Genomic DNA, 22,637 nt, shown 5'->3' on the forward strand with positions numbered 1-22,637 from the left:
AGAAAGAGTTGCACAGAGTACTCTACGAACTGCAAAGAAATCATGGTTGGATTAAGGTTAATCCAACCTTAATTTTAATGGAGGGTTCATTTTTTATATCAGCTGGTGTTACACTAATATCTTGGAAGGACCAACTTTATACCAAACACAATCAGAGTGAGGAGGAAAGATAGCCTAATATCACTAGATTCCTAACACTTTAAAGGGGATACGTAAGTGTCTTCACACATCTACAGCTGTAGGTGTACCCTCCCCCATGTCATGATCCCATGTCAGCAATAGGAGTACAGATCAGGGTCTTTAGAGATCAGGGTCTAGAGATCACAAGCAGCAATGGATCATCTACTCAAACCTGCAGGCCTCAAGGATCAGCAGGAAGAGCAAGAGCTGTGGCTGATGCCAAGGGACTGGGTGTCTTAAGCCTGTCTCACGCAGATGGTTTTTACAGGAAAGAAGACAGACACCATGAACTATCTGCCAATTATCTGAGTATCTAACTATATAAGCACTGTTCCAGGACAAGGTTCAAGAATTTTCCAGTGTCCGTGAATCTACACATACCTGGGTGTGAGCAGCTACTATCCTGCTATTAACCTGGCTAGATTAGCTTTTATTGGATCTGCAAGGATGTGGGATCTGGTAGGAAGAATTCCAAGAAGACTCCCCAGCTCCCAATGACTCTTACTCTTATGTGATCCTCTTTCCTTCAAAGTGTGATCAGAAACTGTGAATATGACTTTAAAAATCCACCCCCATCCCATAATTATGGTACATGATTTGGCAAAAGGGAGATCATCCTGGGTGGACTTGACCAAATCCAGTGACTTCTTTAAAAGTCTAGAGTCTTCTCTGGCTGGTGACAGAAAAGAGACAGAGTGACATGCTCAGGGTGGCTTAGAAGAGAAAAAGTACCCATGTGGACTGTCTACGGAGGCCATATGATGGGAAGCTTCTGGAGGCTGAGAGCAGTCCTCAACCAATAGCTTGTAAGGAAACAGAGCCCCAGGGCTGTGGCTGTGACTCAGTGGTAGAGCCCTGCCTAGCATGTGCAAGGCCCTGAGTTCCAACCTCAGCACCACCAAAAGACAAAAGAAAAAACAGAGCCCCAGTCCCACAACCCCAAGCAACTAAATGCTGCCAACCCCCAGGAGCTTGGAAGAGGATCCCAAGCCACAGATGAGAACCAAGCCCCAGCCAATACCTTGATGCGAGCCCAGTGAGACCTGGAGCAGAAAACCCAGGCCCACAAATCCAGGACTACAAATCCACAGAACCATGAGATACAGTCACACATCACTTCACAACGGGGACACCTTCTGAGAAATGCATCATTAGGCAATTTCATCATTGTGCGAACATCATAGAGTATCCTTCAACAAATTAAAGATGGCTACCATGTCACTAGGTGATATGATTTTATGGAACCACAGTCGAATATGCTATCATTGACCAAAATGTTGCTGCTAGGTAGCACATGACTGTGATAAATTTGAGGTATTTTAAGCTGCTAAGTTGGTGGCAGTTTGTTATGTAGCAATAGAAAACTAAAATGTGGGGGTGTCGTGAGTCTCTCTGTGTAGCAAACACTGTCCGTGCTTGGCAAGAGCCCCCAGGCTCCCTCTGAGGGCTTCCATGTACCCTCCCCCATCTGCTGTATGCTTTTAGTTCAAACAGCCTACACCTGCGATTCTCTTTAGCCAGCTGGCCTGGGCTTCTAGAAGCTTATGCAGAGCTAGAGTTGCCTGGGAATTTATGCTCCCCTGAGGAGACACTTAGTCAAAGACCAACTGGTTTGAGAGTGTCAAACTCAGCCTCCCTACCTCAAGTTGGGATGGGCTCAGAAGTATAAGTCACACACCAGAGCTCCACTGCAGGATCAGGCTGAGGCTGAGAGTTGTCCAGAGATGCCCTCACCTGCTTCTCTCCCCTGCCCTTCCCTGTTTCCCCCACTTCCTCCCTGTTCTCCCCCCTAGGAGCCCATCCTTAATCCTTCATGGCTGAAGCCTTACCAGGTTCTTCTCCAGTAGAACCTCATGTATGAGTCATTTTGTGTTGCCCTAACAAAATACTTGAAGCTAGATACTTAGAAAGAAAAGAGGTTTGCCCAGCGTGGTGGCGCACACCTGAAATCCCAGCAGCTCGGGAGGTGGAGGCAGGAGGATCACAAGTTCAAAGCCAGCCTCAGCAACTTAGTGAGGCCCTCAGCAACTCAGTAAGACCCTGTCTCTAATAAAATATAAAAAGGGAGTTGTGCTCCATTTGTGTATAATGTGTCAAAATGCATTCTACTGTCATGAATAACTAATTAGAACAAATTTTTTAATGGGCTAACGAACTAAAAAAAAATGCTGGGAATATGGCTCAGTGGTTAAGTGCCCCTGAGTTCAATCCCTGATTAAAAAAAAAAAAAAAGGAAGAAGAAGAAGAAGAAGAGGAGGAGGAGGAAGAAGAAGAGGTGGTTGTTTGTTTATTTAGCTCACAGTTGTGGAGGCTGAAAGCCAAATATTGGGTGATAGCATCTGTTTGACCTCTGGAAGGGTCTCTGACTGCATCACAGCATGTGTAGAGGGCTACACCCATGAAGTGGCCTTGTTTGATAACAACCACTCTCGTAGAAACTAACCAGGAGCCGACAAGAACTACAGTGATTTCTTCCAAGAGTTCCATTCTCAATGACCTGATTACTTTTCTCTAAGAACCATGTCTTAAAGGTCCCATCACCTCTTAATGTTGTCACACTGGGGACCAGGCTTCAACACATGAATTCTTGGGGGACAAATCACGTCCAAACCACAGCAACTCCAAATGCTCCATGTCTTAATACCATCATCTTGAGGGATGGATTTGAACCCATGAACTTGAGGAGGAGAAACAAACATTCAGACCATAGCATGTAAACAAGCTCCAAATGTTCAAAGTTCACACCCCCTCCCAACGTCCCCACCTCTCAATTTCAGGCCAAAGTGGGTGGGAACACCCACTGATTTCAATGCCAGTGCCAAATTGCAAACCCATTTGGCATGCACATATCACACACAACACACAGAATGCATAGGACACACATAAAGGCACCACACACAGATACAATACACAAATGCACACAATACAAATGTGCAACGTGCGTTAGTCAGCTTCTCATCGCTGTGACCGAGAGGCCTTACAAAAACAACTCAGAGGAGGAAACATGGATTGGGGCTCACAGTTTCAGAAGCTCAGTTCCTGGTCGGCTGGCTGGCTCCATTGCTTTGAGCCTGAGGTGGAGGTCGAACATCATGGCACAAGGGTGTGACAGAGGAAAGCTACTCAGCTCATGGCAACCTGAGAGCAGGAGCAGCCAGAGACAAGACATAGAACCCCGGGGCTGGGAATGTGGCTCAGGCGGTAGCGCGCTCTGGCATGCGTGCGGCCTAGGTTCAATCCTCAGCACCACATACCAACAAAGATGTTGTGTCCGCCGAGAACTAAAAAAATAAAATAAATATTAAAAATTCTCTCTCTCTCCTCTCTCACTCTCTCAAATTACTAATCCATCAAGTAGATCCATCCACTGACTAGGTCACAGCTCTCGTAATCCGATCATTTCGGCCCTAAACACTCCTACATCAACACAGGAGTTTGGAGAAGTACCTCGTATCCAAACCATAACAGAATATATACAATACACAAATCACATGAACACAGCATACAAAATATAGACAATACATGATACAGTACAGATGACACGCATGACATTCAACTTGAAACCCACAAGTAACATATACCACACACACGACATACGCAACCCACAAAACAGACAAAATGCATACACACAACAACACACATACCACATACACACGTGCACATAGCCGCTTTTCCACCAGTCCCTTGCCCACTTGAGCAGGAGGCAAAGTCTAAAAAGAGTGAGGCCCTGGTTGTGACCTCATCAGAGCATCTAGGCTGCTTTGAGCACCGTTCTGAAGACAGGGTTATTCAAGTTCATTGCCGCTGGGCCTTCTAACAGACTTTCTCTTTTCTTTCTCGTGTCTTGGTATTAATTAGCCCTGGGATTTAAATCTGACGCATCAGGCCAAAACAATTCTAAATGCTTTTGGAAAAACAAATTCCAAATTAGCTGTAGCTGAACGTGCATCTATTTGGAAGGCAGGCAATGTGAATACTGACCCTGTAGAAAACAGAAGTGCAGCTGGGCAGGGTGGTACAGTGGGGGGCAGTGGCACATGCCTGTAATCCCAGCGGCTCAGGAGGCTGAGACAGGAGGATCGCGAGTTCAAAGCCAGCCTCAGCAACAGAGAGACCCTAAGCAACTCAGTGAGACCCTGTGTCTAAATAAAATACAAAATAGGGCTGGGGATGGGGCTCAGTGGTTGACTGCCCCTGGGTTCAATCCCTAGTACCCCCCAAAAAAGAAAATAGAAGTGAACGCCCCCAAGAAAAGAAGGGCAGAAATGGAAAGATTTGGTGACTACCTGGTCCACAGCCCGGCCCTGGCAGGGTTGGGGGAAGAGGTTCTTGGGCTGTAGGAGGGTGGGAAACAAAAGAGAAGTTTGACATCTAGGTCACAGGTGAAGGGAGTGACAGTCCTTCTATGTTCCTCTACATGGCCTTGTCCTCTTTGAAACAGGCACTGTCAGTGGGTTCCTGGGATCCAGTCCTCCTAAAGCTACTGGATGCTAAATCCACCTTGAATGTCTCTTCTCTCTGCTCCAACTGGTGACCTTCCTACACCCACCTTGGCCGCTTCTGAATGGTCCTGAAGGTGTAGGGCTGGGGTGGACCACTTGGGGACTGTGGAAAACACTGAGGTGCCTAACACCTGGCACCAGTCTGACCATTTGGTGAAGTGCTGTTTCCCCCTCAGCAACATGTTATGTCCTTTAAATGCAGGGACTGGCTCCTTTGTGGTCAGAGACACTGCTTGCAAATGTTTTCTGTGTGCACTTGCCTAAGTGGCTGTCTCAGCTGGAGTTTGGTCAGGGAAGCAGAGACACTCTCTATACTGAAAAGGAGGAGGTGTTGTCATGGAGCACTGGAGGGAGCCGCCTGGGCAGTCTAGGGAAGGCCATCATTCCTACGCCTGGTGGGGACTCTCAAGACATGGCCAGCGACCAGGGAGGAAAAAGATGAGCTGGAGAAAGAGGGACCCAAAACACAGTGAACCCGTGAAAACACATTCAGGCATGCATCTGTGTCCCACCACCTCCAACCTCGAACACACAGGGAACCTTCAGATTAGACCCATGTCCTCTGCCATATGGGCACACACAATAGCCCTGGGATTCCACGTAGCCGAAAGAGGAGGCCTGATGGGCACTGGAGGGACCTGGTTACTGCCCCTATCAAGATGAGCGATGACACATGCAAGGTGCTGTCTGAGCAGAGAAATAGCTGCTTCTTCACTTCCACCTTCAACTCGCATTTTAATTTCTCTTCTGGCCAACCCCAACCCAGAAGCATACAAGGAAGAGAATTCTAGGAAACCTAATTCAGTTCAGTTGGGTGGACATAGCACAAAGGCACTAACTAGATCATCACATTTCTATCTACTCAGTGAACCCCACTCACAGTTGTTCCAGACAGTAATTAAGTTGGGTTATCAGTGTATCGGTCAGCTATTGCTGTGTAACAATCTCAAGATCATCACGGCAGGGCTGGGGATGTAGCTCAAGCAGTAGCGCGCTCGCCTGGCATGCGTGTGGCCCGGGTTCGATCCTCAGCACCACATACAAACAAAGATGTTGTATCCGCCAAAAACTAAAAAATAAATATTAAAAAAAATTTTCTCTCTCTCTCTCTCTCTCCATCTCTCACTCTCTCTTTAAAAAAAAAAAAAAAAAAAAAAAAAAAAAAAGATCATCACGGCACCTACCAATGCATTTGTGGATTGGCTGGAGGGCTTGGCTCCACAAGACTCTCATATTCTTCCTGGACCAGTGCAAGCTGGGGCACCTTCTTCTCATGGTGAGAGCAGAAACACAAGAGAACCTGCAGGAACTCATGAAGCATCTTAAGGTCTAGGCTGTGAATCACAACACTGTCCCATCTACCCTGTTCTATTGGCCAACAAAGTCACATGGCCAAGGCCACAGTCAAGGGATAGAAATGTACACCCCACCCATGATGAAACTATAGCAAGGATGTGAATGTAGGGAAGAATTGGGGTCAGTGACTCAGTCCACCACAAGGGGAAATTCTCTCCATCTGGATATAACTCCCCTGCCAGTCCATCACCAACCCAAGGGGGGCTCATTCCTCTTGTTACCTCTCATTCTTTGACTCTGACTTTTCAGCTGATCATCTTGGGTTATTCCTGTCTCGCTTTTACCCATATCCTTCCATCTTCCTCTCTTTCAAATTGTGACTGGTAATCACAGGAGGAAAAAAATAGCTTTTTTTTTTTTTTTGGTCATTCCATATATGAGGCAAAACTATGTGATAACCACCTGAAATTCTGGAACAGATACAATTGAACTAAGGAAAGGAAAAGCTATTAGTTTTGAAGTGAAATTAGATAAAATAAAGAGTCAAAGTCATCAATCTCTAACAGCCCTTGAAATTGTCTAGAAATGTCATCCATAATCACTGCCGAGTCTCCATGTGCCTCCTCAGACTAGCTCATTTAATGTTACTATTTGGCAATTGTTTCTAAGGACTATAATTTCTTCTTATCAGTTTCTTTCTTGGGGTGTTTTTGAGGAGGACTGTTAAACCACAGAAGGCACTTAGCAGAGCGACAGACACCCAGCAAGTTCTCACCACTATTAGTCACTGTTAGTCACGGTCACAATCTTTGGTACAAAGGCATGGTGCTGTGCATAGATAGCTACTGCTGTGTAACAAAAGACCCCAAAATATACTGGCCAAAAAAAATCACCAGTCATTGTGTTAAGTTCATGGATTCTGTGGGTCAGGAATCCAGACAAGGTGTGGCAGGGGTGGCTTGTCTCTCCTCCATGATGTCTGAGGCTTTGGCTGGGAAGACTCGATGGGAAGGAATGACTTTGGTGACTATGAACTCACAGAGTGCTCCCACCGTCCTTCAGTGTTCCCAGGGCCTCCCCCCATGGCCTCTTCAGCTTGGTGGCCTCCGGCTACCAGATGGCTCAGACCTCCAAGAATGAGTTCATTCCAACAAATAAGTTAAAAGCTGCATAGCCTTTTGAGGACAGTCTCTGAAGTCACATTATGTCCCTTCTGCCATCTTCTATGAGCCAAAGCAGTTACAAGTCCACTAGGACACAAAGGGAGGGGGACACAGAGCCTACCTCTCCATGAGAGAGATGTGAAAAAAATTTCTGCCACATCTTAAAGTCACCACTTAGCTATTTCTGGTACATCGACAGTTGAATAGGCTTTTGTGGTTTAATCAGGAACCTCAAGATTTTTCTTAGCAGGGTTTCTATGGGAACTATGTGTTGGGGTCCAGATAACACACTTTCCAGTTCACTTTGGAATAAACTCGTTCATCAGGGGGGACTTCTCGAATTCACATTCCAGACCTGCAGAATGTCTAACAGTGAACACGGCTACCAATATTACCTATTAATTAGCAATGTGTCTAGAGCACTTCCCACCACCCAGACCTAGGCTACTTACTCTGGGTAGATTTGATCCGCTTGACAATCCTATACATACTATGGTCATTTCCATTTTGCTGATGGGGAAAGAAAGACTTGGAGAAGACAAATGATAAACCATCCAGGACTTTGACACAGATTTTTTTTTTTTTTTTTTTTTTTTTTTTTTTTTTTTTGCAGGGGGATGGTGTTGGGGATTGAACCCATGACCTTGTGCATGCGAAGCAAGCACTCTACCAACTGAGCTATTTCCCCAGCCCTTTGACACAGATTTTGAAACCCGGTTTCTCTAATCCCCAAACCCAATCTTAACTCACCACAGCACTTCTGCTTCGACGCCATGAATACATTGAAGGGACTGCCCTCCTTGCTGGGTGGCACTGGCTGACACCATCCCTTCATGTGGCCACAGCTCATTTGCACCCTCTAGCATGCCCGCCTGGCCTGAGTTCCCAGCCTTCTGTGTCCCAGCAGCCCCATCCTTCCTAAACCAGAGCAAACCAAGCCACACTCAGCTTTTTGTCCCCAGGCATGGATGGGGAATGAAGGGATGTTTTTGTCCCCAGCTATACAATGCCATTTGTGCGAGGGCAGCTCTGGGGCGGTGCAGGGGGTAGGGGGGAACAGCGAGGCAAACACAACCCCCATTCTCCAGGGCTGGTTAACTGCACACACAGCGGGAGGCCAAGCTCAGGCCCCAATGGCCCTCGGCCCCTGGGCTGCTAGAGACAGAAAAAAAAAGTTGCTGCTCTGGTGGGCTTTCCCCGAGGTTTCACAGTCAAGTGTCTGTGTCACCCGCCCCAGCCACCCTACCCCGACCCACACTGTTTCCCCAACATCCCTCCTCCACCCCCGTCCTGCAGTTTGGGATGAGAAAAACCCCTTGTTTCGGATCTTTGCAATAACGATGAAAGCCTTTCTTTCCCCCTTTTTAAGAATTCATCTGTGCATTCCAGAGGGGGCATTTATCACCCCGTGCCCAGGCTGCAGACGTCTCCCTCCTTCAGATCCTCCTGCCGAGAAAGGCGGCCTTGTCAGACACATGAAACCAGCCCCTCTGGACATCTGGACAAGGCACAGCCCTTTGGCTGAGCACGAGACTGTCCTGAATGCCGCAGACAGTCAAAGGAGAGCCCTTGTTCCCCGTCCAAATGGCCCAAATAAATGGACGCAGCTGGGCACAGAGGGGGCGGTAGGCGTAGGGGGAGATGGGAGCCAGGCCTTCTTGGCTGGCGCCCCAGGTACCTCCACGGGACAATCTGAAAGGCAAATTTGCTTGCAGAAGAGGCATCTGGAGCTGCCTTGGTAACACCCTTCTGCTAATAGAGTTAGGAAGGCTCAACCGGTAACTGGTAACTAACAGGTAACTGTTGCTTTTGACTTGCCTTTGTCTGCGAAGCACCCCATCTTCTAGTGAAAGAACCTCTTTCTTGTGGGCAACCAATTCCACTGAAGGGTCTGAGCACCACCACCATCCACAAGAGTCTGACCCAGCCCTGGCTGGCCGGCCAATCAGCGTACTCCACTACTCGGGCACAATCATTGGGCATTTGATGCTAGATTGGCCAATCAGAGACCTCCTTGAAACTTTTCTCCCAGAGATAAGACCTCTCTTTTCCCACCAGGGTAGAATAAACCCTGCAGCTGCCAGCCGCCATCTTGCTCACCATGTAGCCTGAGACTGTCTAAGAAATGAAGTAATCGAGCCCTAAAATTATCATTTGAACCCCTAGATTCACCTGAAGCTATATCTGAAGCTATTTGCTGGACATTTAAAGTCTCTGCAGCAATTCCATGTTTTGCTCTGGCTGATGTGAATTGAATTTCTGTTTCTGTACAGACCCCAAAGAGACTGACTCACAGTTTCTCCTTGAATAAATATAAAGTCGTCAACCTAGCATTTGAGGGGCTCTGTGAAGTAGCCACAGCATAGACATCCCAGGTCCCCATGAGCAGCCAGGCCAGCCTTGTCCCTGCTCCACAAGGGTCAAATTCAGCCCATCCCTCCAAATGCAAGCACACCCCCAACTAAATGGCTCTCAATGGGAATGTAACTCCAGGATCTCTAACCAGCTGTGGCCCAAAGACACCCTAGGAGGAACCCATCACCCTCATGCTTTGCCCTGTGACCTGGGGAAAACTCTGCACTGATGGGACCGGCCAGCTACCATGTCTGGGCACGAAGCTCCCAGCAAATCCCCTCAAACCTGCCCACACCCACATTCCCAAGTACCCTCAATGAAGGTGGCAATCCATGGGGATGTCCTAGGACTGCCAGGGACCCTCAGGAACACCTCGGGGGCATCGCTTTTCAGAAAAGAGCTGCAGCTGACTTCTGGGTGCTGCTACCCAACTTCCCTGGCATGTTGCTCTGGACCTCCTTCCCCAGCCTCCAAACTCTCTGCCAACTCTCTAGCCCAGAGAACACAACTGTGTGTGCGTGTGTGTGTGTGTGTTGAGTGTGCAGTACGTGTGTACTTGAGTATGGGAAAAAAACAGGCACAAATTCAACTACAATGGATACATTTTACTAGCTCTCTCTCCTTTCTGTGATCTTCCCAAAATCCCTTTGTAACTCACACCCCTCACCTCTCAGCTTCCTTCCTTAATGTGCGCACTTGACAAGAACATTGTTGACTGTCTACTTCTTGATTTTGTACCCGCGATTGAACCCAGGAGCACTTAACCACTGAGCTACATCTCCAGCTCTTTCTTATATTTTATTTAGAGACTCGGTCTCACTGAGTTGCTCAGCGCCTCACTAAGTTGCTGAAGCTGGCCTCAAATTTGAGATCCTCCTACCTCAGCCTCCTGAGCCACTGGGAATACAGGTGTGCACCACCGTGCCTGGTTTGAGTGTCTACTTGATGCTAGACTCTTGATCTGTAGTACTTCTTGGTAGGTTTCATCATCCCATTTTACAGATGAGGAAGCTGAGGCTCAGAAGGATTAATTACACTGTCCCAAAGCACACAGAAGAGTTGAGGTTTGAAACCAAGTCGGAAGAGACACCAGCACTCACCACCTTCCCACTATACTGCCTCTAATGTAGCCCCACATAGAAAAAGCTGCCCCTGGTGCAGGTGACTATTCAGAAGCCTCTGAAAGCCTTTTCTTTCCCACCTGAATTATAAATGCTCAGCACAGATACTCAGTCCTTTCTCTGTCCTTTAGCCCTGTCTTCCTCCAGTACTGACATTTTTCAGGTCCTCAATCGATGTCGATTAACTTGAACATCATAAGATGCACAGAGCTAAGCTATCTGGCCAAGAGAACAGCAAACCTTTTAAAAATGCCTAACTGAGGGACATAGTACTTATCACCCTTAGCATATAAAGGTGTTTTAGTCAGATTTTTGTTGCTGTGACTAAAAGACCTGACAAAAACAACTGTAGAAGAGGAAAAGTTTATTTGATGGCTCATGGTTTCAGAGGTCCATAAACAGACAGCTCCATTTCTTGGGGCTAGAGACGAGGCAGGACATCAGGCAGAAGAATGTGACAGTGGGAAGCAGCTCGCATGGTCAGGAAGCAGAGAGAGACTCCATTAGCCAGATACTAGTATGTACCCCAAAGGTACGTCCCCAATGCCCACCTCCTCCAGCCACACCCTACCTGCCTTCAGTGACCACTCAGTTAATCCCATCCAGGAATTAATTCTGTGATTGGGTTAAGGCTCTCACAACCCAATCACTTCTGCTCTGAACCTTCTGGCATAGTGTCACACATGAGGTTTTGGGGGACATCTCACATCCACACCATAACAAAGGGAAATAATAATAGTACCTATTTCATAGTTTTCTTGTCGGTCACATGCAAAAATAATGTAAAGAACATGGCACAGTACTGGTCTACAGTAAGTACTCAATAAATATTAGAGAATATCATTGTTATTAACCCCAGGCCAAGCTTAAGCTTTTTAAGTCCCTTTACTCCAAGACAGTTCTGTCAACTGCTGCATGCAGTGTGGGAACCAACTAAGACAGATGTACATAACCCAGTGACTGTCTCCCAGGCTCTCGTGGCAGGATTTGAGCTGTTTTTAAGGTCTCATAAATGCCCTGCTCTAGTGAGACTCTCAGAGGACAGAGGGAGGGCAGCTGAGTGAGTCATTTTGTGTCTTATTTAGGAGCAGTCTTGCATGCTTGTGGAAAGGTCGCTGTAATGCAGCCCACGTGACTGAGCCTGTGCCCAGTGAAAGTCTGAGCCCAGGCTCTGCCACTGAACCTGTTCTTGCTTCGTGCAGGTCACCAAGCACAGACCTGCCACGTGTCTGAATGCCAAAATCATTTAATGATTTAAAAAGATCGAGATCAATGGCTTCAGCAACTTCTGGGAAGCGGTAACTCAGCGAGCTGTGGAAGGTTCTCAATTTGCTGTCTCCAGCCTGGCCCTGGGGCAGGATTTATGCTGAATGGGCTCCACGAGGCAAATATATCCTGGGATCGGCCCTGTCCAATCACCCCGCCCAGGAAGTGCTGGCACACTGACATCACCCTCACAGCTGCCAAGGCCCCCTTGCTCTGAGGGGCACTCTCTCATTTCACATTAATTAGAAGGCCATTTTCCAAGCATTTCCATCCCATAATGAAGGGCTTTCTGCAGTGGCTCAGTGAAATATTAAAACATCTGACTCGGAATCTAAAAAAAAAAAAAAAAAAAAAACCATCCTGCCTGCTCTGTCTGTATATCTATAACCCTTCACATTCCATGGGGGAAAATAAATTAAGAAATAGGACATCTTGTCCCAGAGGCACGCAGAGGAGGCAGGGTGGCTAGGGGGAAATGACTACACCACTGCCATCAAACATTAACCACTGGGCTGTCCTCCTCTCTCCACAGCTGCCTCTGATGGGGACATGGAGGAGCGGGTGAGACGAATGGATAAGAAAGAAGGGAACACAGGACAGAAGATATCTTCTGTAGTCCTCTCCCAGGTTGACCCTGGCCTGATCATGTGACTTGCTTTGCCCAATGGAGCATTAGCAAGAGTGACGCAGGCAGAGGCTGGATTTGCACATGCATCTTGTTCTCTTGGAACTCACTCTTGGAATCTGACCACCATGCAAAGTAGCCCCAGCTAGCCATGTGGAGAGACCACGTGGAAGCCCGCAGCCTTCCAGCCATCCCCACCAATGAATGGGTCATATAGGTGAATGAAGTGTCTCGGACATTCCAGTCCCATCCACCATTGGCTTCAGCCACTCAAGATACCTCAAGCAGGACCAGCAGAAGATCCACCCAGCTGAGCCCTAATCAACCCCCAGAATCATTAAAAAAAAAATCTGTTATACCACAATGTCGAATCAAAGCCCTCCATTATTCTCCAGTGGACCCAAGATCAAGATCACATTTCCTGGTGCCCTTCATGAAAGTTCTCCATATCCAATAATTTCTGCCTTTCTTCTACCATCCTACTGAGCTAGGGTACGGTTTCTGCTAAACCATAGCATCTGAATTTCTCACACAGTAAATCATGACCCTGAAGGGCCTCACTCCCTCCTTGACATTTACGTGATAATGAACCAGGACTCCTAGGTTAAAAAAATATAAAATAATTTTTTTTTCATTCCAACTGTGTGACAAAGGGTGTATCTGTAGACAACACAGTGTGGATACTGAGAAATGAGGTTCAAATTAATAAAGACTAAATTTTACATCTATGCATACAATACAGTGATTAGATATAGAATTTCTTGGCTCATGCTATATCATAAACTAAGCTAAGTATGGAAAGGCTGTTTTGCTATGCGGAAGTCCTTGCTATAATGAATTAATAAGAATGCTGTGCAATCAACATATTAATTGTATGTAAATGGTGTTTTTTAAATGCTTTAAAACAATTTATTCCCCTGAGCATTTTAAATAGGCCCCCTGGAAAGTTATTTGTGTAGTCATTTGCTTGGTGAACTTCTCTCTCCTAGCGGCTTCCTTCTATCCACAAATGAACAAGAAGAAATCTTATCTTGCTGCCTGCTTCATCTTCCTTCCTAGGACCCAGGAACAAGTGGCCTGAGGATCTTGGCCTGAGATCTGCCCCAGTGATTCTGAAATCTGATGACTTCCTCTTTTGTGTCCAAGGTCTCTGGTCCCATCTGTCAATCTCACATGGGGTCTGAGTTAGGTTAAAACATGGGTAATGCCGAGTACAGTGGTGCACACCTGTAATCCCAGCAACTCAGGAGGCTGAGGCGGGAGGATCTCGAGTTCAAAGCCAGCTTCAACAACTTAGTGAGGCCCTAAGCATCTCAGCGAGACCCTGCCTCTAAAGAAAATTGTAAAAAAGACTGGAGATATGGCTCAGTGATTAAGCACCCCTGAGTTCAATCCCTGGTACCAAAACCAAACAGAAAACATGGGTAACTATCGGGGACCAAAGAGAATCAGTCAAGGCCACTAACAACTGCTCACTCAGCCCTGCCTTGTCCCCACCTATTTTAGGCAACTATTTCACTACTGTGGCCAAAAGACCTAACAAGAACAATTAGAGGAAGAAAAGTTTCTTTGGAACTCACAGTTTCAGAGGTCTCAGTCCATAGATGGCTGACTCCACTGCTCTGGGCCCGAGATGAGGCAGAACATTATGGTAGAAGGGTGTGGAGGAGAAAAGCAGCTCAAGACATGGCACCAGGAAGCAGAGAGAGAGGGGGAGTGCTCTGTTCACGGAGGACAAAATATAAACCCCAAAGGCATGTCCCAGTGACCCACCTCCTCTAACCACACCCTATCTGCCTACAGTAACCACCCAGTTAATCTGTATAGTGGGCTAATCTACTGATTAGGTCACACCTCTCGTAATCTAATTATTTCTCCTCCAAACCTCTCACATGAGTTTTTTGGGGACACCTCACATCTAAACCATGACAGCACCATAGCATAGAAGAAGAAGGTTATTCAAGCCAGACATCCCATACATTCCCAAGACAACTATCAACACTGAAATGCCCAAGTCACTCTGGCCCTTCTCATCAAGCTAAAGAACCCAAGAATTGTCCAACACCTAAATAAGAGTTTTGACAAAGAAAACGCAAGCATTTCAGACTTGAAAAGAGCCACTTTTTATAGTAGGTTGTTTTGTTTCGTTTCGTTTTATTCTCATCTGGGCTCCAAACAAATTAACCCACTTTCCAAATTAACCCAACTTCCCAGGGATCTTTGATAAGTGAAGTTTCTAACAAGTAAGGTCTGATCTAGGGCAGCCCATCTGGAATTCTAGTCTGTCCAGAATCTTCCCACAAGCCCTCACAGAAGTATAAAATCTTTTGTTTATTAGGATACAGATGGGCACAGTATAGAGGACACAGGGGGACAGGGCTCCAGGTGGGAAGCGTGTGTAGAACCCAGCACCTCTTAGCCCAATGTTTCAAGGTATGTCTGAGGTCTTCTCTCCACAGCTCCCCCTTAAGCTAACTCTGCTGATTTTCCTCATGTTCCCAAGAAGCAGAAGCATGATTGAAGGAACCATTAATGAAGCTACTTAACACCAACCTGACGCACACAGCCCAACCACAACCAACTTGGTGGCAAAGGTGGCATTTGCAGTTCATGGGTCAGGAATAGCTAGGAAATGCAGTTTTTTGTTTTGTTTGGGAGGGGGGTTGTTTTGGGGGTTTTGGCTTTTGGTGGTGCTGGGGAATTGAACCCAGGGCCTTGTACATTCGAGGCAAGCACTCTCCCAACTGAGCTATATCCCCAGCCCAGAAATCCAGCATTCTTACAGACTGGAGGCCATTCCCAGAATTCCAGGATAAACACGAGACAGCCGTCCATTGCTGGGGCTGAACTCAGCTTGATAAGATTCACAAAGGCCTCAGGTCACCCAGCTTGGGCCATAGTAGCAGGCCTCAGCAAGGCCTGGTCCTCAGAGCAGTCACATGGTGAGCAGGTGGTTTCCTCCTTCCCCATTCTTCTCCTGGCCTACCCTGGATTGTAAGGAATCACAATTGCCTTGCCCTCAGGTTCTAGGGAGATTTAGCCCAAAGGAGGCACAGGCAGACTGGAGGACAGGAAGAAGCACTATGGTTTGGATATGAGGTGTCCCCCAAAAGCTCCTATTAATGCAGGACTATTTAGAGGTAAAACGATTAGATGATAACAGCTATAAACCAGTCATCCCATCCTTGAGTGGACAGAGTGTGTGGTAACTCTAGGTAGGTGGGGTGTAGCTAGAGGAAGTTGGTCACTGGGGCATGCTCTGGAAAGGGTATTCTTCCTGTGGCACCCCTCTTCCTTCCTCCCTTCCCTTCTTTCTCTTTTACTTTCTCTCTTTCTCCCTCTCCCTCTTTCCCTCTCCTGACCCCACCATGAGCTGAGCAGCTTTCCTCCACTGGGCCCTTCCCTCCTGCTGTTCTGCCTCACCTTGGACCCAGAGCAATGGAGTCAGCCCTCTATGGACTGAGACCTCTGAAACCTTGAGCCCTGAATAAGCTTTTCCTCCTCTAAGTTGTTCTTGCTGAATGTTTTGGTCACCATGACAAAAAAACTGACTAAAACAAGGGCAAAGGCCTAGGTATTTCTTCCTCTCTTGCTGTTTCTTGTGACCTACCCAGCAACATCAGTGATTCTTTTGTGGCTCTAGCTCTTTCCAGATGGCCCCTCCCTGCATGGTCCACTCACATGCCAAATGGACCTCTTTTCCCTGCTAAGAAAAAAACACACTCTTTTCCCTGCTAAGGTAACAGCAGCTTCCTGCTACTGGGCATCTCTGTATTGCCTCACCTGGATGGTTTCTCAGTGCCTCAATACATCACCTGTGTGGTCAGTTCCCTATATTAAATCCCCTCAGTTGAAAGACCTAGGACTGTTTCTGTAGTAGCCATCACTGCCCTATCCCTTGACTAATCAAACCCAAACTATCTATGATTCCTTCCACAACCAAACTTATTGCATTGAATTCAGAAGAACAGCGAGAATTTTAGAAAGAGAAAGGAAAAGAGGAAAGAAGGAAAAAACAAAGTAATAACTGATATTGAGCAATTAAGCAAGTGTCAAATATATATACATTACCTTATTTAATCTCAGAACACTATTAGGATGTTTGTACCTTTATTATTCTTATTACACAAAAGTCCAGCAATTGGCCCAAGGGCACAAAGCATGGAAGGATCCCAGGCAGCCACTAGGAGCTAAGCCCCCTTACCCATCAGATGCCGCGTGCCCACTAAGAACCCTAGGATGACAGGGATTCCTGAGCTGGCTTCTGAAAATGGTGCATTCTGGACCTGAAATGACCTGTGGCTTTGCCTGGCTCCAAAGGAAAATTCTCCTAAGGATCTGGGTGGGGCCAGTTTTGTATTCTCCAGCTCAGGAAACCTTAAGCAGTGATAAGTTGAGGGTCCTTTTGTCCACCTTTCCCAGAATGTATATGCGGGAAGGTGACAGGAGCCAGGGATTGCTCTCAACAGGGTCATCCACAGATGTCCATGGCCAAGACCTGGACAGAGGTGTGGAAGCTTCCAGAGGTCCCAAGACACCTTGTCCAAGGTGCTGAGATCCAGGTTGGCCCATTCTGCTCTTCTGTGAGACTCCAGCCTCAGGCCCCCAGACTGTCCCCAGACAAATGGCCGCATCGACAGGCCAGTGTTGGGAGGCAGGAGAGCAGGTGGGCAAAGCATCCCTTGCATCTTGTGCATGCCCGTGCCCAGGGCACAAGATTTGCAAAAACTAAGATGCAAAGGACATTTGACAACAGGACCACAGGGGAGGCCAAAGCTCCATCCAAAAACAATGAAATCGTGGCAGGGTTATTTGAAGCCCCCGTGGAAAGGATATTTGACAGTGAAGTCTCTCAAGTTTACCCATAGGTCACTGACTGGCCAATTAATGCTTTGGGAAGCTGTCCTCCCCACTGGCCAATCAGACAGGAAGTAGGCTGGGACAGGGTCCTGAGGCACCTGTTATTAACCCTCTCATTGCTGGGGAGTGGGAGTTTGATATTTTAACTGGGCTAATGCCTTGTTGGAGCCAGTAAGCTGAGCAGCACTAAGGACGGGGCCTCCTGGTGGGAAGCCACAGGGACATGTGACTGCTCTGAAAGGCAGGTTCTTCCAGGCCCCCTGGGAAGGGCCCACATGAACGAAGGTCCCTTCCTGAGCAGACACTGCAGACAGAGGCACGGTCTGGCTCAGGGAGATGCCTTTCCCACAGGGAGGACAGAATGATTTGCACCGCGCCTCCTCCCGCTCCGCTGGCTCTGTCTCTGGCCCAGTGCCTGGTCTCTGAGGCACATTTGGCAGCAGGATGAGGAGGCCAAGGCCCCCACTGGCTATTCTCTGTGCAAAGCTAAGTAGCCTGGGGGCTGGGAGGAAGACCTTGACCTCGGGAGCCCTAAACCGTGGCTGACAGCAGACAGCAAGGGGGGCCCTGGGGAATGGCACTTTATTGAGGGACATTTGTCTTCATTTGGGGCAGTCTACATCTCATCCCACAGGCGTGCCCTGAGGCAAGAGTCTCCCTGACCCCTACCAGGACTGTCCCTGCACTGCACTGTCCCTGCACTGGATTGAAGGGGAAGCTGCCTCTTAAAGCCCCTCGGAGCCAGAGAGACAAATGTCAGCAAAGAATGACTGGAAATTCCCTGCGACAATCCACAAGGCTCCCAGCCCCCACCCCCACCCTGGGAAAAGAGACCTAGAGCAGAGGCAGGCACCTGGTAGACTCAGCCCCCCAAACCTGGGTCCTCCTGGGCTAGTAGTGATTCTGGAAATCGAAAACTCAGATTCAGCACAATAATCATAGATTTAGATAATGAAAAAATATCTACCTATGCTTTTCAGAATGCAAACTACAGAGTAAACCTTCCTGAAATCCTTGTGGCTGTCAGAGAGGTCCCAGACTCCGTCTTTGCTCACCGGGAAAGAAAGGATGGTGCTTAAGGAGCTTTAGGATTTGCAAATATCAGAGTGCAAGATTTAGGTGGTTGGTTGTTGGGGAGGGAGTGGGGGGGGTCCTGAAAAAAAATCAGGATATTTAAAACATCAGAAGCCTGCGAACCAGGGCCTGGATGCTGCCACTAACCTGCGGAGTTGTGAATAAATCATTTCACCTCTCCATGCCTCATTTTCCGTCTATATATATGATTGCCTGATCATCAAAGGAGATGATCGGCAGCAAGGGTGCCCAGGTGAGTGCGCGCTGCTGTCTACATCACCCCCACTCACCCGGTTCCTAAACTGGCTCTGCCTAGGCAGGGCTGAGAGCCTGTCTAGCCCGGGAGGCAGCCTGGAAGGCTCTGGTTAGCCTCCCCGTGCTAAGAACAACCCTAGGGCCAGGTCTAGGGAGCTGCAGAGCCGGAGGCTCGAGGCACGTGGCGCGCCTTGCTCCGCACTTTCCAAACGCTCCGCAGCGTGGGAGGAGGGGTGGGTGGCGCCCGCGGTGGCGGGGGGGGGGGGGGCGCTGGATGGCCCTACCCCGGGGCGGGAGGGGGGTCGCCGCGCTCACCCCGTGGGGCCGAGGGGGCGGGCCGCACGGGGATTCATTTCCATTTGGAGCGCGGCGTGCCGCAGCCGCCCTTATCTCGCCGCCGCCGCGGCTCTGCAGGCGCGGGCGCCCCGGGCTCCCTCCCTCCTCCACTCCCTCCCCCCTTCCCCCCTCCCCCTCCCCCGCCCGCCGCCGCCCGCGCCTTTGTCTGGCCCGGCGGCGCGCTCGGAGCCAGCGGGGCGGGTAATTGGCGGCCGGAGGAGGCGAACGGGCCGGCCCGGCCTCTGCTAATGAGCGGGCGGAGCCGTGGGGAGGGCGCGGCGCGGAGCCCAGGAGGGGGCTGCGGTGGCCGCCCGGGGCCGAGCGGGAAGGGCGCTGTGGGGCCCGGCCGCCTCCTCCCCGGCTGTGATGGGGACCGGCGCCCCGAGGGACATCCCCTCCCCCATCCGGTCTCCCGCGCGCTCCAATTACCCTGCGGCCGTGCCAAGGCCTCGGGCCACCCCCGGGCCGCCCCCGGGCCGCCCCCGTGTCCCCGGAGAAGTGCCAAGGACTGAACGCTGGGGCGGGAGGGGAGAGCGAGGGGGATCCCTGGGGGGGTTCGCGGCACCGTAGGGGACCCGGAGAGCCCTGGCGCTCCTTCCCTCCGGGCACGGCCGCAGGGGGGAGGGGACGCCCCAGGGTCCACGCCGGAGGAGACTCTCGTAGGAAAGCCCGCAGGCGGCCGCGAAACCTGCTCTGGCGGAGATGGAGATAAAATCCACCCCGGTTTCTAAATTAATTATACTGAATCCGCCGTGCTCTGCCGGCTCGGGCTTGGAGCAATCTGTTACGAAAGGGCGCAGGGGCCCCCAGCACTGGGATGGGGTGGGTCTCCTGCTGTTGATTCGAGAAGCCCCCTCTCCAAGACAGTGTGCAGGAATGACAGAGGCCCGCGGAGCCTTAAGAGGAGAGGTGGGAATAGGGGACAGAGGGAAGCTTTTCTCCAACTAGATGTCCCCCTCTTGGACACCGGGTCTGCTGTTACCACGGGCCTGAGGCCTCCTGCTCAGGAGCAGGCCCCTTCCTGGGGTCCTGTCCTCACTGTGAGGCATTCTGCAGCATCCTGGCCCTTGGGCCCCTGCTCAGCTTCCGCTGATCTCTGCTAAGCCCCATTTGTCTGCACTCCTTGCCTGTGTGGTCTGAGTTCTTGAAGTCACTGATGGCTTCTTATTAACTGGATTCTCCACGGCTGCCCTTTCTGGACAGGGCTTTCTCAAACTTGGAAGCTGAGGATCTGCCTGAGGAAAGAAGCACTCAGATCTCAAGGATTTGGAGGTCCACAGTGGAGCCCACTGTGGCCCCGGTACAGCCTTAAGGAACCACAAGCAACTCAGAACACTCCAAGGAGAGGGTGCCTGGCTGGCCTCTAAGGGGGCTTGACTTAAGGGGGACTGTCAGCTCTCAAGGGAAGAGGGAACATTTTCTTCCTAAGATTCCCAGTCCAGAACCCTTTCCCTTCCTGCCCCCATCCCCACCCCCAATAGTGGCCACCTGGGAACAGCCCACTCACAGAGAGCCTTCCCCCTTTTGTGTATTTTTTAAATTGGTGTATAACTTCATAGGGGTGGAAAGCCGTGACCCCTTTCCTCACCCATCACAAGGGTCACAGACACACTCCTGGAACAAAAGACAAATTAACAAGAGAAAAGTAATAAATGTATTTATTCAAAAATTTCCTTGGACACTGGAACCTTCAGGAATGAAGAACCAAAGTCCCCGGACAAACTGTTTTTAGGCTTAGGTTCCATAAAGAGTGGACAGCCCTGGAGAAATGCGAATGTGACCTAATGGTCAGAGACTGAGGAGCAAACCCAGCAAAGCCCGTCTGTTCAGATTCTTCTGGGCCTGTCTGCAGCATTCCTTCCTCCTGGGTGTGGACAGGACCCTTCTGGAATGAGGAGCTTGGAGGGAAAAGGAGAGAGAGTGACCTTTCCAGGTCACTGACTGCTTAGGAGGAGAGGGCTTCTAGTTTCTATGATGCACCTTGCCCAAGAGGAATTCTCATTTCTGGGACTCACTTCAAGGGAGAAAGGAACAGGAGATGGGAGGGCCTGAGGTCAGAGAGATCCTGCTTTTGAGGCTTCCTCTGAGCCTTCCAATCTTCATTTACTTTGAAGTGCTCAGCATGCCCAAGACCCTTACTTTGGGGTGCTGTGCCCTGTGCCCAAAAACTTAGGTGCACCACTTGATTAATTTTTATATATGCATATACCTGCATGATCACCCCGAGGTCAAGATAGACATTGCCAACAGCCCTGAAGTCTCCCTCATGGCTTCTCACAATCAACACCGCCCCCCCCCCACTCTTCTGATCTTCAATACCATAGATCAGTTTTGCCTGATTTTATAAATGGACCGTGCAACATGTGCTCTTTGGTATGAGGCACCTCCCACTGTCTGCAGGACACTGTAGTTCATCTTTTTAAATTGGTGTTCCATTCTATAAATATGCCACAATTTGCTGGGCGTGGTGGTGCACACCTGTAATCCCAGTGGCTCAGGGGGCTGAGGCAGGAGGATCAAGAGTTCCAAACCAGCCTCAGCAAAAGTGAGGCCCTAAGCAACTCAGGGAGACCCTGTCTCTTAAAAAAAATACAAAATAGGGCTGGGGATGTGGCTCAGTGGCACCTGAGTTCAATCCCCAATACCCACCCCCCAAAAAATTATGCCACGATTTACGTACCCATTTGACTGTTGATGGACATTTGGATTATCTCCAGCGTGGCGCTATTATGAACAAAGTGGTTGTGTACATTGCCCTATATGTCTTTTGGTGGCTACAAGGACCCATTTTTGTTGAGTACACTCCCAGGAGTGGAATTGCTGAGTCATAAGGTAGGTATATGTTTAACTATATTGCCAAACAGTTTTCCGAAGTTGTATCTGGTTAGCTTTTTAAAGATGAAATCGGGGTACAAATGTTACTCAGAGAATTAAATTGCAGCCACAGCATAATAATGACAGGGGACATATACTGAACACTTAGAATGTGCTAGGTACTATTCTAAGGGATTTGCATGTAATTAACATTTACTTCCATTCGTTTATATGCAAACATTCTCAGTGCCTGGTTTCATCTTAGAATGAGCCTAAGGTGCCATCCCCAGCGAGACCCAGATACAATAGTCTGCGTTCCTGGAATGAATCATCACCATTTTACAGAGGAGAGGAAGGTGACATGCAGAGAGGCGTTGAGTTACTAAAGATTCCAGGGCTAGTGAATGGCAGGGCCAAGTCTCCAACTCAGATCTCCAGGCTCTGCCATTGCTGCCATTCTTAAGAATGGAAGCCAGACTCCAATCAAAGCCTCTCAATTCCCTCCCTCCTTCACCCCTGATGGCCCCTCAGCAGTCCAGGGATCCAATCTTTTCCAGCCCTTGTCTTTCATTTTCCAGCACTCCTCTTGTATAAAAAACCACCCTAAGATTGAGTGACTTAATTATCATTGGTTCTGTGAATTCTGTACAGTTCTCACTTGGGGTCTCTCAAGCAGCTACAGCTGCTATCATCTTCAGGCTGGACCAGGCTGGGCATCCAAGATGGAGTATGCACATGGCTGGTGGTCAATACTGGCTCTTCACCCGAAGCTGAGCTGGGGCTATCAACT

This window comes from Spermophilus citellus (assembly GCF_964194105.1).
Source record: "Spermophilus citellus genome assembly, chromosome: X".
NCBI lineage: Eukaryota > Metazoa > Chordata > Mammalia > Rodentia > Sciuridae > Spermophilus > Spermophilus citellus.